The sequence below is a fragment of the Capricornis sumatraensis genome, chromosome 4, assembly GCF_032405125.1.
Source record: "Capricornis sumatraensis isolate serow.1 chromosome 4, serow.2, whole genome shotgun sequence".
In the NCBI taxonomy this organism is placed as follows: domain Eukaryota; kingdom Metazoa; phylum Chordata; class Mammalia; order Artiodactyla; family Bovidae; genus Capricornis; species Capricornis sumatraensis.
The window spans coordinates 122,240,025-122,254,949 of record NC_091072.1 but is presented as its reverse complement, the minus strand read 5'-3'; the positions used below and the strand labels follow the sequence as shown (position 1 = coordinate 122,254,949).

At 41.1% G+C, this 14,925-nt stretch overlaps 1 pseudogene; it reads left to right on the top strand.

Moving 5' to 3' along the window:
- Positions 1-3,538: 3,538 nt before the first annotated feature.
- On the top strand, positions 3,539-4,107 carry LOC138079126 (programmed cell death protein 6 pseudogene; annotated as a pseudogene).
- The last annotated feature ends 10,818 nt before the right edge of the window (positions 4,108-14,925 follow it).

The window sequence follows — 14,925 nt, the reverse complement described above, 5'->3', positions numbered from 1 at the left end:
AAAAAAAATGTTTAGATTCTGCAGTTCACTTTTTCCTCCATAGATAATAATTAAAATTTTTCAAATGCCTGGGAGATGCCTACAGTCCTTTCAAAATCATTATCCGAAAGTCTGATTATAGTGAAGATGAAGAAATAGAGTTTATCAAACCCTGGAAAAGCTAATTCAGAAGTTAACATGAAACTATCACCAGGAAGAGACACACACCTATACAAAACTAACCTACTTTCTCTTTTCCCACCACAATCCATTGATCTATGCCCACATCTGTGCTCACTTAACAGAAACTGAGGCAGATGCTGCTGCTGCTAAATTGTTTCAGTCGTGTCCGACTCTGTGTGACCCCATAGACAGCAGCCCACCAGGCTCCTCAGTCCCTGGGATTCTCCAGGCAAGAACACCGGAGTGAGTTGCCATTTCCTTCTCCAATGCATGAAAGTGAAAAGTGAAAGTGAAGTCGCTCAGTCATGTCCAACTCCTAGCGACCCCATGGACTGCAGCCTACCAGGCTCCTCTGTCCATGGGATTTTCCAGGCAAGAGTACTGGAGTGGGGTGCCATTGCCTTCTCCAAAAGCAAATGCTAATGCCTATTAAAGGGGAAATTGACAATAACACAACGATAGTGGGAGACTTTAATACCCCACTCACAGCAATGGACAGATCATCCACACTGAAAATTAACAGGAAAACATAGGCTTTGAATGATACATAGGACCAGTTGGACCTGATTGAGATCTACATGGCATTTCATCCAAAAACAATAGATTTCACGTTTTTTTCTCAAGTGCACATGGAACCAGAATAGATCACATCTTGGGCCACAAATTAAGACTTGGTAAGTTTTAAAAAATTGAAATCATTTCAAGCATCTTCTCTGACCACAATACTGCAAGATTAGACATCAACTACAGAAAAAAAAAAAAAACTATAAAAAACACAAAAACATGGAAGCTTTGTTTCTTACCAACCAACAGATCACTGAATAAATCAAACAGGAAATCAAATTATGCCTAGAAACAAATGATGATAAAAACACAATTCAAAACCTATAGGTTGCAGTAAAAGCAATGCTAAGAGGGAATTTTATAGCAATGCAAACCTACCTTGAAACAACAGACATCAAATAAACAACGTAAGCTTACGACTAAAGCAGCTAGAAAAAAAGAACAAAAAACCCCACCAAAATAGGTAGAATGGATGAAATTGTAAGGATCAGATTAGAAATAAATGAAAAAAAAAAAAGGAAGGAGGCAATAACAAAGATGAACAAAACTAAAAGTTGATTCTTTGAGAAAATAAACAAAGTTGACAAATTCATCAAAAAATAAAAGAAGACTCAGATCAATAAAATTAGAAATGAAAAAGGAGACACAGCAAACAACACAGAAATACGAAGGATCATAAGAGGGTACTATGAGCAACTCTATGCCAATAAAATGGGCAATCTGGAAGAAATGGACAGATTCTTAAAAAAGTAAAACCTTCCCAAACTGAACCAGGAAGAAATAGAAAACATGAACAGAACAACCACAAACATGGAAATCAAAACTGTAATAAAAAATCTTCCAACAAACAAAAGCCCAAGGCCAGGTGGCTTCACAGGCTATTTCTACCAAAAGTTTAGAGACTAGCTAAAACCTTTTGTGCTTAAACTCTTTCAGAAAATTGCAGAGGAAGGAAAACTCCCAAACTCATTCTACAAGATCACCATTACCCTGATACCAAACCAGACAAAGATACCACCCACACACAAAAGTATAGGCCAATATCACTGATGAACACAGATGCAGAAATCCTCAACAAAATTCTAGCAAACAGAATCCAGTAACACATTACAAAGGTCATACATCATGATCAAATGGGCTTTATCCTAGGGATGCAAGGATTCTTCAATATACACAAGTCAATCAATGTGACATACCATATCAACAAATTGAAAGATAAATACCATATGATCATCTCAATAGATTCAGAAAAGCTTTTGATAAAATTCAATACCCATTTATTATAAAAACTCTCCAGAGAGTAGGTATAGAAAGAACATACCTCAACATAATAAAGGCCATATACAACAAACCCAGGCTTCCCAGGTGGCACTAGTGGTAAAGAATCCACGTGCCAATACAGGAGATATAAGAGATGTGGTTTCGATCCCTGGGTCGGGAAGATGCCCTGGAGGAGGAAATGGCAACCCACTCCAATATTCTTGCCTGGAGAATCCCATGAACAGAGGAGCCTGGCAGGCTACAGTCCTTAGGATCAGAGTCAGCAAAGAGTCAGACACAACTGAAGCAACTTAGCATGCACAGCACAACAAACCCACATCTAACATTATTCTCAATGGTAAGAAAATTGAAAGCATTTCATTTAAGAGCAGGAACAAGGCAAGGGTGCCCACTCTTGCCACTATCATTCAACATAATTTTTGAAGTCTTAGCCACAGTAATCAGGGAAGAAAAAGAAATAAAAGTAATCCAGATTGGAAAAGAAGTAAAACTCACACTGTTTGCACATGATATGCTTCTCTATATAGAAACCCTAAAGATTCCACCAGAAAATTACTAGTGCTAACCAATGAAAATAGTAAAGTCACAGGATCTAAAATCAATACACAGAACTCCTTTGTATTCCTATACACTAACAATGAAAAATTAGAAAGAGAAATTAAGGAAACAATCCCATTCACCATTGCAGCAAAATGAATAAAATACTTAGGAGTAACTTATCTAAAGAGACAAAAGACCTGTTTGCAGAAAACTGTAAGATGCTTATGAAAGAAATTAATTAACAGATGGAGAGATATAAATTGTTCTTGGATTGGAAGAATCAATATTGTGAAAATGATTATACTACTCAAAGCAATCTATAGATTCAGTGCAATCCCTATCAAACTACCAATGGTATTTTTCGAAGAAGTAGAACAAATAATTCCACAATTTGTATGGAAACACAAAAGACCCTGAATAGCCAAAGCAATCTTGAGAAGGAAGAATGGAGCTGGAAGAATCAACCTCCCTGACTTCAGGCTTTACTGTAAAGCTATAGTCATCAAGACAGTATGGTACTGGCACAAAAATGCTGTTGCTGCTGCTAAGTTGCTTCAGTCGTGTCCAACTCTGTGCAACCCCATAGACGGCAGCCCACCAGGGTCCCCCATCCCTGGGATTCTCCAGGCAAGAACACTGGAGTGAGTTGCCATTTCCTTCTCCAATGTGTGAAAGTGAAAAGTGAAAGTGAAGTCACTCAGTCGTGTCCGACTCTTCGTGACCCCATGGACTGCAGCCTACCAGGCTCCTCAGTCCATGGGATTTTCCAGGCAAGAGTACTGGAGTGGGGTGTCATTGCCTTCTCCAGGCACAAAAATAGAAACATAGAAAAACGGAACAAAATAGAAAGCCTGGAGACAAATCCACCCACATATGGGCAATTTATCTTTGACAAAGTAGGCAAAAATGTACAATGGAAAAAAGACAGTCTCTTCAAGAAGTGGTGCTGGGGGCCCCTCAGCTGCACCTCAACCCCGCTGCGCCTCGGCCCATGGCCGCCTACCCGTACCGCCCGGGCCTGGCAACTGCCCTGCCGCGGGTGCCATGCTGCCGGACCAGAGCTTCCTGTGGAACATCTACCAGAGGGTTGATAAGGACAGGAGCAGTGTGATATCTGACAACAAGCTTCAGCAAGCACTGTCCAATGGCACCTGGACTCCGTTTAACCCAGTGACTGTCCGATCGATCATATTCATATTTGACAGAGAGAACAAGGCCGGCGTGAACTTCAGTGAGTTCACTGGCGTCTGGAAATACATCATGGACTGGCAGAACGTCTTACGCACATACGCCAAGGACAACTCAGGCATGATCGACAAGAACGAGCTCAAGCAAGCCCTCTCAGGTTTCGGGTACCGGCTCTCTGATCAGTTTCACGACATCCTCATTCGGAAGTTCAACCGACAAGGCCGGGGGCAGATCGCCTTCCACGACTTCATCCAGGGCAGCATCTTGCTGCAGAGGTTGACAGATGTATTCAGACGCTACGATACAGACCAGGACGGCTGGATCCAAGTGTCATATGAACAGTATCTGTCCATGGTCGTCAGCATCGTATGACCCTGCCTTTCTGCAAATACCAGCATGACTTAACGGAAAAAAAAGACTGAAAATGCCAAATCTCTTACCTTTAATGAAACAAGCACCAGTGCAGTTAGACACTGCTCTTTCTTTAGATTTTGTATAACTACTATTTGGGGACCCAACTGTATATACATGGATAAGCTGGTTAACGTTTCCCAGTTGTAACAATAGTTATATCTTTCCTTAGATAAAGACATTTGATACGAGGCTGTTTAATTGTGCCATGAGGTAACATATACTAATGTTTCAGGTATTCTGCTTGCAAAAAACTTACGTGCTTTTTCAGATAGCTCTAGTTCTGGAGTGGAAATACTTCATTAGCCAATAGGAACTTTAAATAATATGGAACTTGCACAGAAGGCCACTCACGTGCCTTACTTTTTAAAGGGGGTTTACTGTATTCACTTGAACGTGCAGCGTAAGCAATAAAGCACACATATCCTTGTGCCAACAACAGCAAAAAAAAGAAGTGGTGCTGGGAAAACTGGGCAGATCCAGTTCTAGTTCAGTAGCTCAGTTGTGTCCGACTCTTTGTGACCCCATGAATTGCAGCACACCAGGCCACCCTGTCCATCACCAACTCTCGGAGTTTAAGCAAACTCATCTACATCGAGTCGGTGATGCCATCCAGCCATTTCATCCTCTGTCGTCCCCTTCTCCTCCTACCCCCAATCCCCACCAGCATCACAGTCTTTTCCAATGAGCCAGCTCTTCGCATGAGGTGGCCAAAGTATTGGAGTTTCAGCTTTAGCATCAGTCCTTCCAAAGAACACCCAGGGCTGATCTCCTTTAGAATGGACTGGTTGGATCTCCTTGCAGTCCAAAGGACTCTCAAGAGTCTTCTCCAACACCACAGTTCAAAAGCATCAATTCTTCGGTGCTCAGCCTTCTTCACAGTCCAACTCTCACATCCATACATGACCACTGGAAAAACCATAGCCTTGACTAGACTGATCTTAGTTGGCAAAGTAATGTCTCTGCTTTTGAATATGCTATCTAGGTTGGTCATAACTTTCCTTTCAAGGAGTAAGCATCTTTTAATTTCATGGCAGCAAACACCATCTGCAGTGATTTGGAAGCCCAGAAATAAAGTCTGACCCTGTTTCCACTGTTTCCCCATCTATTTGCCATGAAGTGATGGGATCAGATGCCATGATCTTCGTTTTCTGAACGGTAAGCTTTAAGCCAACTTTTTCACTCTCCTCTTTCACTTTCATCAAGAGGCTTTTTAGTTCCTCTTCACTTTCTGCCATAAGGTGGTGTCATCTACATATCTGAGGTGATTGATATTTCTCCTGGCAATCTTGATTCCAGCTTGTGATTCATCCAGCCCAGAATTTCGAATGATGTACTCTGCATATAAGTTAAGTAAGCAAGGTGACGATATACAGCCTTGATGTACTCCTTTCCCAATTTGGAACCAGTCTGTTGTTCCATGTCCAGTTCTAACGGTTGCTTCTTGACCTGCATACAGGTTTCTCAGAAGGCAGGTCAGGTGGTCTGGTATTCCGATCTCTTTAAGAATTTTCCACAGTTTGTTTTGATCCACACAGTCACAGGCTTTGGTGTAGTCAATAAGGAAGAAGTAGATGTTTTTCTGGAATTCTCTTGCTTTTCTGATGGTCCAGTGGATGTTGGCAGTTTGATCTCTGGTTCCTCTGACTTTTCTAAATCCAGCTTGAACATCTGGAAGTTCATGGTTCAAGTACTGTTGAAGCCTGGCTTGGAAAATTTTGAGCATTACTTTGCTAGTGTGTGAGATGAGTACAATTGTGCAGTAGTTTGAACATTCTTTGGTATTACCTTTCTTTGGGATTACAATGAAAACTGATTTATTCCAGTCCTTTGGCCACTGCTGAGTTTTCCAAATTTGCTGGCATCTTGAGTGCAGCACTTTCACAGCATCATCTTTAAGGATTTGAAATAGCTCAACTGGAATTTCATCACCTCCACTAGCTTTGTTCGTAGAATTGCTTCCAAGGCCCACTTGACTTCATACTCCAGGATGTCTGGCTCTAGGTGAGTGATCACACCATTGTGGTTTCTTGGGTCATTAAGATTTTTTCATATAGTTCTTCTGTGTATTCTTGCCACCTCTTCTTAACATCTTCTTTTCTGTTAGGTCCATACCATTCTGTCCTTTATTGAGCCCATCTTTGCATGAAATATTACCTTGGTATCTCTAATTTTCTCTTAGAGATCTCTAGCCTTTCCCATTCTATTGTTTTCCTCTATTTCTTTGCACTGATCACTGAGAATGGCTTTCTCATCTCTCCTTGCTATTCTTTGGAACTCTGCATTCAAATGGATATATCTTCATTTTCTCCTTTGCCTTTTGCTTCTCTTGTTTTCTCAGTTATTTGTAAGTCCTCCTCAAACAACCATTTTCCTTTTTGCATTTATTTTTCTTGGGAATGGTTTTGATCACGGCCTCTAGTCCAGTGTTACAAACCTCTGCCCATAGTTCTTCAGGCACTCTATCAGATCGAATCCCTTTAATCTATTTGCCACTTCCACTGTATAATCATAAGGGATTTGATTTAGGTCATACCTGAATGATCTAGTGGTTTTCCCTACTTCAATTTAAGTCTGAATTTTGCAATAAGGAATTAATGATCAGAGCCACAGTCGGCTCCCAGTCTTGTTTTTGCTGATTGTATAGAGCTTCTCCATCTTCAGCTTCAAAGAATATGATCAATCTGATTTTGGTGTTTACTATCACTAGGACCACAGCCTTGTCTAACTCAATGAAACCAAGTCATGCCCAGGTGGCAACCCAAGATGGGCGGCTCATGGTGGAGAGGTCTGACAGAATGTGGTCCACTGGAGAAGGGAATGGCAAACCACTTCAGTATTCTTGCCTTGAGAACCCCATGAACAGTATGAAAAGGCAAAATGATAGGATACTGAAAGAGGAACTCCTCAGGTCAGTAGGTGCCCAATATGCTACTGGAGGTCAGTGGAGAAATAACTCCAGAAAGAATGAAGGGATGAAGCCAAAGCAAAAACAATACCCAGCTGTGGATGTGACTGGTGATAGAAGCAAGGTCTGATGCTGTAAAGAGCAATATTGCCTAGGAACCTGGAATGTCAGGTCCATGAATCAAGGCAAATTGGAAGTGGTCAAACAAGAGATGGCAAGGATGAACGTTGACATCCTAGGAATCAGTGAACTAAAATGGACTGGAATGGGTGAATTTAACTCAGATGACCATTATATCTACTACTGTGGGCAGGAATCCCTCAGAAGAAATGGAGTAGCCATCATGGTCAACAAAAGAGTCTGAAATGCAGTACTTGGATGCAATCTCAAAAATGACAGAATGATCTCTGTTCGTCTCCAAGGCAAACCATTCAATATCACAGTTATCCAAGTCTATGCCCCAACAAGTAATGCTGAAGAAGTTGAAGTTGAATGGTTCTATGAAGACCTACAAGACCTTTTAGAACTAACACTCAAAAAAGGTGTCCTTTTCATTATAGGGGACTGGAATGCAAAAGTAGGAAGTCAAGAAACAGGCAAATTACTCCTGGAGTAACAGGCAAATTTGGCCTTGGAATGTGGAATGAAGCAGGGCAAAGAAAATAGAGTTTTGCCAAGAAAATGCACTGGTTATAGCAAACACCCTCTTCCAACAACACAAGAGAAGACTCTACACATGGACATCACCAGATGGTCAACACCAAAATCATATTGATTATATTCTTTGCAGTCAATGATGGAGAAGCTCTATACAGTCAACAAAAACAAGACCAGGAGCTGCCTGTGGCTCAGTTCATTAACTTCTTATTACCAAATTCAGACTCAAATTGAAGAAAGTATGGAAAAACGCTAGACCAATCAGGTATGACCTAAATCAAATCCCTTATGATTATACAGTGGAAGAGAGAAATAGATTTAAGGGCCTAAATCTGATAGATAGAGTGCCTGATGAACTATGGAATGAGGTTCGTGACATTGTACAGGAGATAGGGATCAAGACCATCCCCATGGAAAAGAAATGCAAAAAAGCAAAATGGCTGTCTGGGGAGGCCTTACAAATAGCTGTGAAAAGAAGAGAAGCTAAAAGCAAAAGAGAAAAGGAAAGATATAAGCTTCTGAATGCAGAGTTCCAGAGAATAGCAAGAAGAGAAAGAAAGCCTTCTTCAGCAATCAATTAAAGAAATAGAGGAAAAGAACAGAATGGGAAAGACTAGAGATCTCTAAGAGAAAATTAGAGATACCAAGGGAACATTTCATGCAAAGATGGGCTCGATAAAGGACAGAAATGGTCTGGACCTAACAGAAGCAGAAGATATTAAGAAGAGGTGGCAAGAATACACAGAAGAACTGTACAAAAAAAAATCTTCATGGCCCAGATAATCATGATGGTGTGATCACTCACCTAGAGTCAGACATCCTGGAATGTGAAGTCAAGTGGGCCTTGGAAAGCATTGCTACCAACAAAGCTAGTGGAGGTGATGGAATTCCAGTTGAGCTGTTTCAAATCCTGAAAGATGATGCTGTGAAAGTGCTGCACTCAAGATGCCAGCAAATTTGGAAAACTCACCAGTGGCCACAAGACTGGAAAAGGTCAGTTTTCACTGCAATCCCAAAGAAAGGCAATGCCAAAAAATGCTTAAACTACCGGACAATTGCACTCATCTCACATGCTAGTAAAGTAATGCTCAAAATTCTCCAAGCCAGGCTTCAGCAATATGTGAACCGTGAACTTCCTGATGTTCAAGCTGGTTTTAGAAAAGGCAGAGGAACCAGAGATCAAATTGCCAACATCCACTGGATCATGGAAAAAGCAAGAGAGTTCCAGAAAAACATCTATTTCTGCTTTATTGACTATGCCAAAGCCTTTGACTGTGTAGATCACAATAAACTGTGGAAAATTCTGAAAGCAATGGGAATACCAGACCACCTGACCTGTCTCTCGAGAAATCTGTATGCAGGTCAGGAGGCAACTGTTAGAACTGGACATGGAACAACAGACTGGTGCCAAATAGGAAAAGGAGTACATCAAGGCTGTATATTGTCACCCTGCTTATTTAACTTATATGCGTAGTGCATCATGAGAATTGCTGGACTGGAAGAAGCACAATCTGGAATCAAGATTGCCGGCAGAAATATCAATCACCTCAGATATGCAGATGACACTACCCTCATGGCAGAAAGTGAAGAGGAACTAAAAAGCCTCTTGATGAAAGTGAAAGAGGAGTGAAAAAGTTGGCTTAAAGCTCAACATTCAGAAAACGAAGATTATGGCATCTGGTCCCATCACTTCATGGGAGATAGATGGGGAAACAGTGGAAACAATGTCACACTTTATTTTTGGAGGCTCCAAAATCACTGCAGATGGTGAGTGCAGCCATGAAATTAAAAGACGCTTACTCCTTGGAAGAAAAGTTATGACCAACCTAGATAGTATATTCAAAAGCAGAGACATTTCTTTGCCAGCTAAGGTCCGTCTAGTCAAGGCTGTGGTTTTTCCTGTGGTCATGTATGGATGTGAGAGTTGGACTGTGAAGAAGGCTGAGCACCGAAGAATTGATGCTTTTGAACTATGGTGTTGGAGAAGACTCTTGAGAGTCCCTTGGACTGCAAGGAGATCCAACCAGTCCATTCTGAAGGAGATCAGCCCTGGGATTTCTTTGGAAGGACTGATGCTAAAGCTGAAACACCAGTACTTAGGCCACCTCATGCAAAGAGTTGACTCATTGGGAAAGACTTTGATGCTGGGAGGGATTGGGGACAGGAGGAGAAGGGGACGACAGAGGATGAGATGGCTGGATGGCATCACTGACTCGATGGACGTGAGTCTGAGTGAACTCCGGGAGATGGTGATGGACAGGGAGGCCTGATGTGCTGCGATTCATGGGGTCGTAAAGAGTAGGACACAACTGAGCGACTGAACTGAACTGAACTCTTGTCCCTGTGTAGAGTTGTCTCTTGGGTTGTTGGAAGAGGATGTTTGCTATGACCAGCATGTTCTCTTGGCAAAACTCTGTTAGCCTTTGCCCTGCTTCATTTTTCACTGCAATTTTGCATTTCAGTCCCCTAGGATGAAAAGGACATACTAATACCATACACAGAAAAATCTCAAAATGAACTAAAGATGTACATGTAAGACCAAGAACTATAAAACTCTTAGAGGGAAACATAGAACACTCTTTGGCATAAACTATTGCTTGATCCTCTCTGACCCACCTCCTCAAGTAATGGAAATAAAAACAAAAATAAACAAATGGATCTAATTAAACTTAAAAGTTTATGCACAGCAAAGGAAACAATAAATAAGAATAAAAGACAACCTTCAGGGAGAGGACATATGTATACCTATTGCTGATTCATGTTGATGTTTGGCAGAAACCCACAAATACTGTAAAGCAATTATTCTTCAATTAAAAATAAATAAATAAAAAAGAGACAGCCCTCAGAATTGGAGGAAATAATAGCATAAGAAACATCCCTATAATATACAACCAGTTTGTTCAGGTCAATACCAGAAAAACAAACATCCCTATCAAAAAGTGGGGAGAAGATTTAAGCAGACATTTCTCCAAGGATGAGACATTTCTCCATACAGATGGTTAATAAACATACGAAAAGATACTCAACATCAATCATTATTAGAGAAATGCAAGTCAAAATTACAATGAGGTATCATCTCACACTGGTCAGAATGGCCATCATCAAAAAGTCTACAAATAATAAATGCTGACAAGGATGTGGAGAAAAGGGAAACCTCTTCCACTGTTGGTGGGAATGCAAATTGATACACCCACTACGGAGAACAGTATGGAGAGTCCTTATAAAAAAACTAGGAATAAACCTACTATATGAGCCAGAAATCCCACTACTGGGCAAACACTCTGAGGAAATCATAACTGAAAAAGACACATGTACCCAAGTGTTCATTGCAGAACTATTTACAATAGCCAGGACATGGAAGAAACTTAGATGTCCATCGACAGATGAATGGATAAGAAGTTGTGGTACATACACACAATGGAATATTACTCAGCTATTAAAAGGATTCAAAAAGGTTCTAATGAAGTGGACAAATATAAAGTCTATTATACAAAATGAATTAAGTCAGAAAGAGAAAGACAAATATCATATATTAATGCATATACATGGAATCTAGAAAGATGGTACTAATGAATCTATCTATAGGGCAGCAATAGAGATGCAGACATAGAGAACAGATTTTTGGACACAGTGGGGGAGAGAGAAGGTGGGATTATTTGAAAGAGTAGCAATGAAATAAATATATTATCATATGTAAATTAGATAGCCAATAGGAATTTGGTGTATGACACAGGGAACCCAAAACTGGTGCTCCATGACAACCTAGAGGGGTGGGCTGGGGAGGGAGTTGTGAGGGAGGTTTAAGAGGGAGGGGACATATGTATACCTGTGGCTCATTCAGGTTGATGTATGGCAGAAACCATCATATATTGTAAAGTAATTATCCTCCAATTAAAGATAAAATTTAAAAAAAATTTAAAAAGGATTGCTTTCTTCAAAAGCTCTAAGTATAGCAAAGCATATTTTAATCATTTCAAGGTTACATTATTGATTACAACATTATGAATTAATGATTCAGTGATACTATTTTTTTGGCTATAATCCATTTTTATAGTTGGATTTTGAGAAGTTAAAAATGTAATCAATGAAAACATAGTAAAAACAAGCTATAGATGGAATACTATTGGTTAGAGGACTTTCCTCAAATCTTAAAAAAAAATCTGGCTTACAATTCTATATTAACGACGATTGAGGCCATCACTTCATGGCAAGAAGAAGGGGAAGCAGTGGAAGCAGACACAGATTTTACTTTCTTGAGCTCCAAAATACTGCCGATGATGACTGCAGCTATGAAATTAAAAGACACTTGCTCCTTGGAAGGAAAGCTATGACAAACCTAGAGAGCATATTAAAAAACAAAGACATCACTTTACCAACAAAGGTCAGGATAATCAAAGCTACGGTTTTTCTAGTAACCATGTACAGATACGAGAGTTGGACCAAAAAGAAGACTGAGCGCTGAAGAATTGATGCTTTCTAACTGTGATGCTGGAGAAGACTCTGGAGAGTCCCTTGGACAGTAAGATCAAACCAGTCAGTCCTAAAGGAAATCATCCCTGAATATGCATTGGAAGGGCTGATACTAAAGCTGAAGCTCCAATACTTTGGTCACCTGATGTCAAGAGCTGACTCATTGGAAAAGACCCTGATGCTGAGAAGATTGAAAGTAAAAGGAGAAGGGATGGCAGAGGATGAGATGGTTTGATGGCATCATCTATTCAATGGACATGAATCTGAGCAAACTCTGGGAGACAGTGAAGGACAGGTAATCCTGGCATGCTGTAGTCCATGGGGTTGCAGAGTGTAGGGCATGACTTAGCAACTGAAGAACAACGCTTTAAGAATTCTGAGCATATCAGTTAAAAATCCAAGGATAATTTTCAATCAGTTGTGTGTGTGTGCTCAGCTGCTTCAGTCATGTCCAACACTTTGTGACTCATTGGGCTGTAGCCCACTAGGCTCTTCTGTTCATGAGATTCTCCAGGAGAGAATACTAGAGTGGGTTGCCATGCCCTCCTCCAGGGGATCTTTCTCAACCCAGGGATCAAGCCCAGGTCTCCTACATCTCCTACACTGCAGGTGAATTCTTCACCACTGAGCCATGGGGGAAGCCCTTTCAGTTACCTAAATTTTATTAATAGTTCTCACATTTCCCACCACCATAGGCATAAAATAATTTTTTTAAATTTAAACAACCTTTTAGGGAACTAAAGCACTGTGATAGATATTCATTTATCTCCTAATGTGAGTTCCACCTTGCACTAATGCTGCTACTGTTGCTGCTGCTAAGTTGCTTCAGTTGTGTCTGACTCTGTGCGACCCCAGAGACGGCAGCCCACCAGGCTTCCCCGTCCCTGGGATTCTCCAGGCAAGAACATTGGAGTGGGTGCCATTTCCTTCTCCAATGCATGAAAGTGAAAATTGAAACTGAAGTCACTCAGTCGTGTCCAACTCTTGGTGACCCCATGGACTGTAGCCCACTAGGCTTCTCCATCCATGGGATTTTCCAGGCAAGGGTACTGGAGTGGGGTGTCATTGCCTTCTCTGCTTGCACTAATGGTCAGATAATAAAGCAATAAATAAAATGGACAAAATCCCAGCCTTCAATAAGCATGTGGAAATTCAGTTACAGAAAAACACAAGTTAAAAACCACAATGAAATACTACCCTACTGCGAGTAGAATGGCTAAAATTGAAATGGACCACAGTCCATGATGTAGACCTCTTACAGCTGGTGAGAATCTTAAAATGTTATAACCATTTTGGAAAACTGGTAGTTTCTTATAAAGTTAAACATATACCTATCCTATAGTCCAGTAATTCCCCTTCTAGATATTTACCCAAGAGAAATGAAAACATATGACCACAAGAAGAATTCTAGAAGAATATTCATAGATACTTTATTAACAATGGTCTCAAACTGGAAATGATACAATTGTCAATAATCGGAAAAAGAAACAAACTGAAGTATGTTCACATAGTGGAATGCTACTGAACAAGAAAGAGGAGTGAAGGATCAACAATACAAACAACAGTGTAGCTGAATCTCAAAAACATTATGCCGAGCAAAAGAAGCCCAGATACAAAAAACTGTGTAATTTCATTTATGTAAAACTCTAGAACAGGTAAAGTTAATCTAGACTTCCCTGGTGGTCCAGTAGTTAAGAATTCGCTTGCCAAGGCAGGGAACACAGGGTCGATCCCTGGTCTGGGAAGATTCCACATGCTTTGGGGCAACTAAGCCCATGTGCCGCGACTATTGAGCCCTTGCTCTAGAGCCCGGATGACACAACTACTGAAGCCTGAGAGCTCTAGAGTGCATGCTGTGGTACAAGAGAAGCCATAGGAAAGAGAAGTCCGCACACCACAACCAGAAAAAAGCCCGCCTGCAGCAATGAACACCCAGCATAGCCAAAACCAAAACAAAACACTTAAGCAATTGTTGAAGGAACTCCCTGACCATCCAGTGGTTAGGATTACACCCTTTCACTGCCAAGGGACAGGGTTCAATCCCTGGTTGGGGAACTAAGATCTTACAAGCCGGGCTTCCTTGGTGGCTCAGTAGTAAGGACTCTGCCTGCCAATGCAGGAGACATGGGTTCACTCTGGGAAGATCCCACATGCCGTGGAGCAACTAAGCCCCTGTGCCACATCAGCGGAGCCTGTGCTTTAGAGTAGGGGAGCCACAACTACTGAAGCCCACGTGCCCTAGAGCCCATGCTCCGCAACAAGAGAAGTTACTGCAATGAGAGGCCAGTGCGCCACAACTCAAGAGGAGCTCATACAGCAACGAAGACTCAGGATAGCCAAAAACACATTTAAAAAGTAATTAAAAAAAGAGATATCACAAGCCACACACCACGGCCAAACAAAAAACAAAACAGTAGAAGTTGGTCGAGTGTGTATGAAAGGTCGTCAAAACGGGGGAAAGCAGTCGGAGTGGAAGTCAGAGAAGGAGCTGGGCTGGACATGCCAGGAAGGAAAAATAGGACATTGTCAGAGGGCTCCAGTGAAGTGCTGATAACTTCACTTCCTTCTCAAAGGATCACTTTAGCTTTTTTGTTGTTAATAGACCACTGGGAGAAGAAGGGCAGAAATCTAGGGGTTGGTTCAGAGACCATCACGATAATCACCTGCCAGTGGCTATACTGGTGGAAGCACTGCAGGTGGTGAAGAGAGCTCAGATTCTAGTAAATTTTGAAGGTAAAACCTAC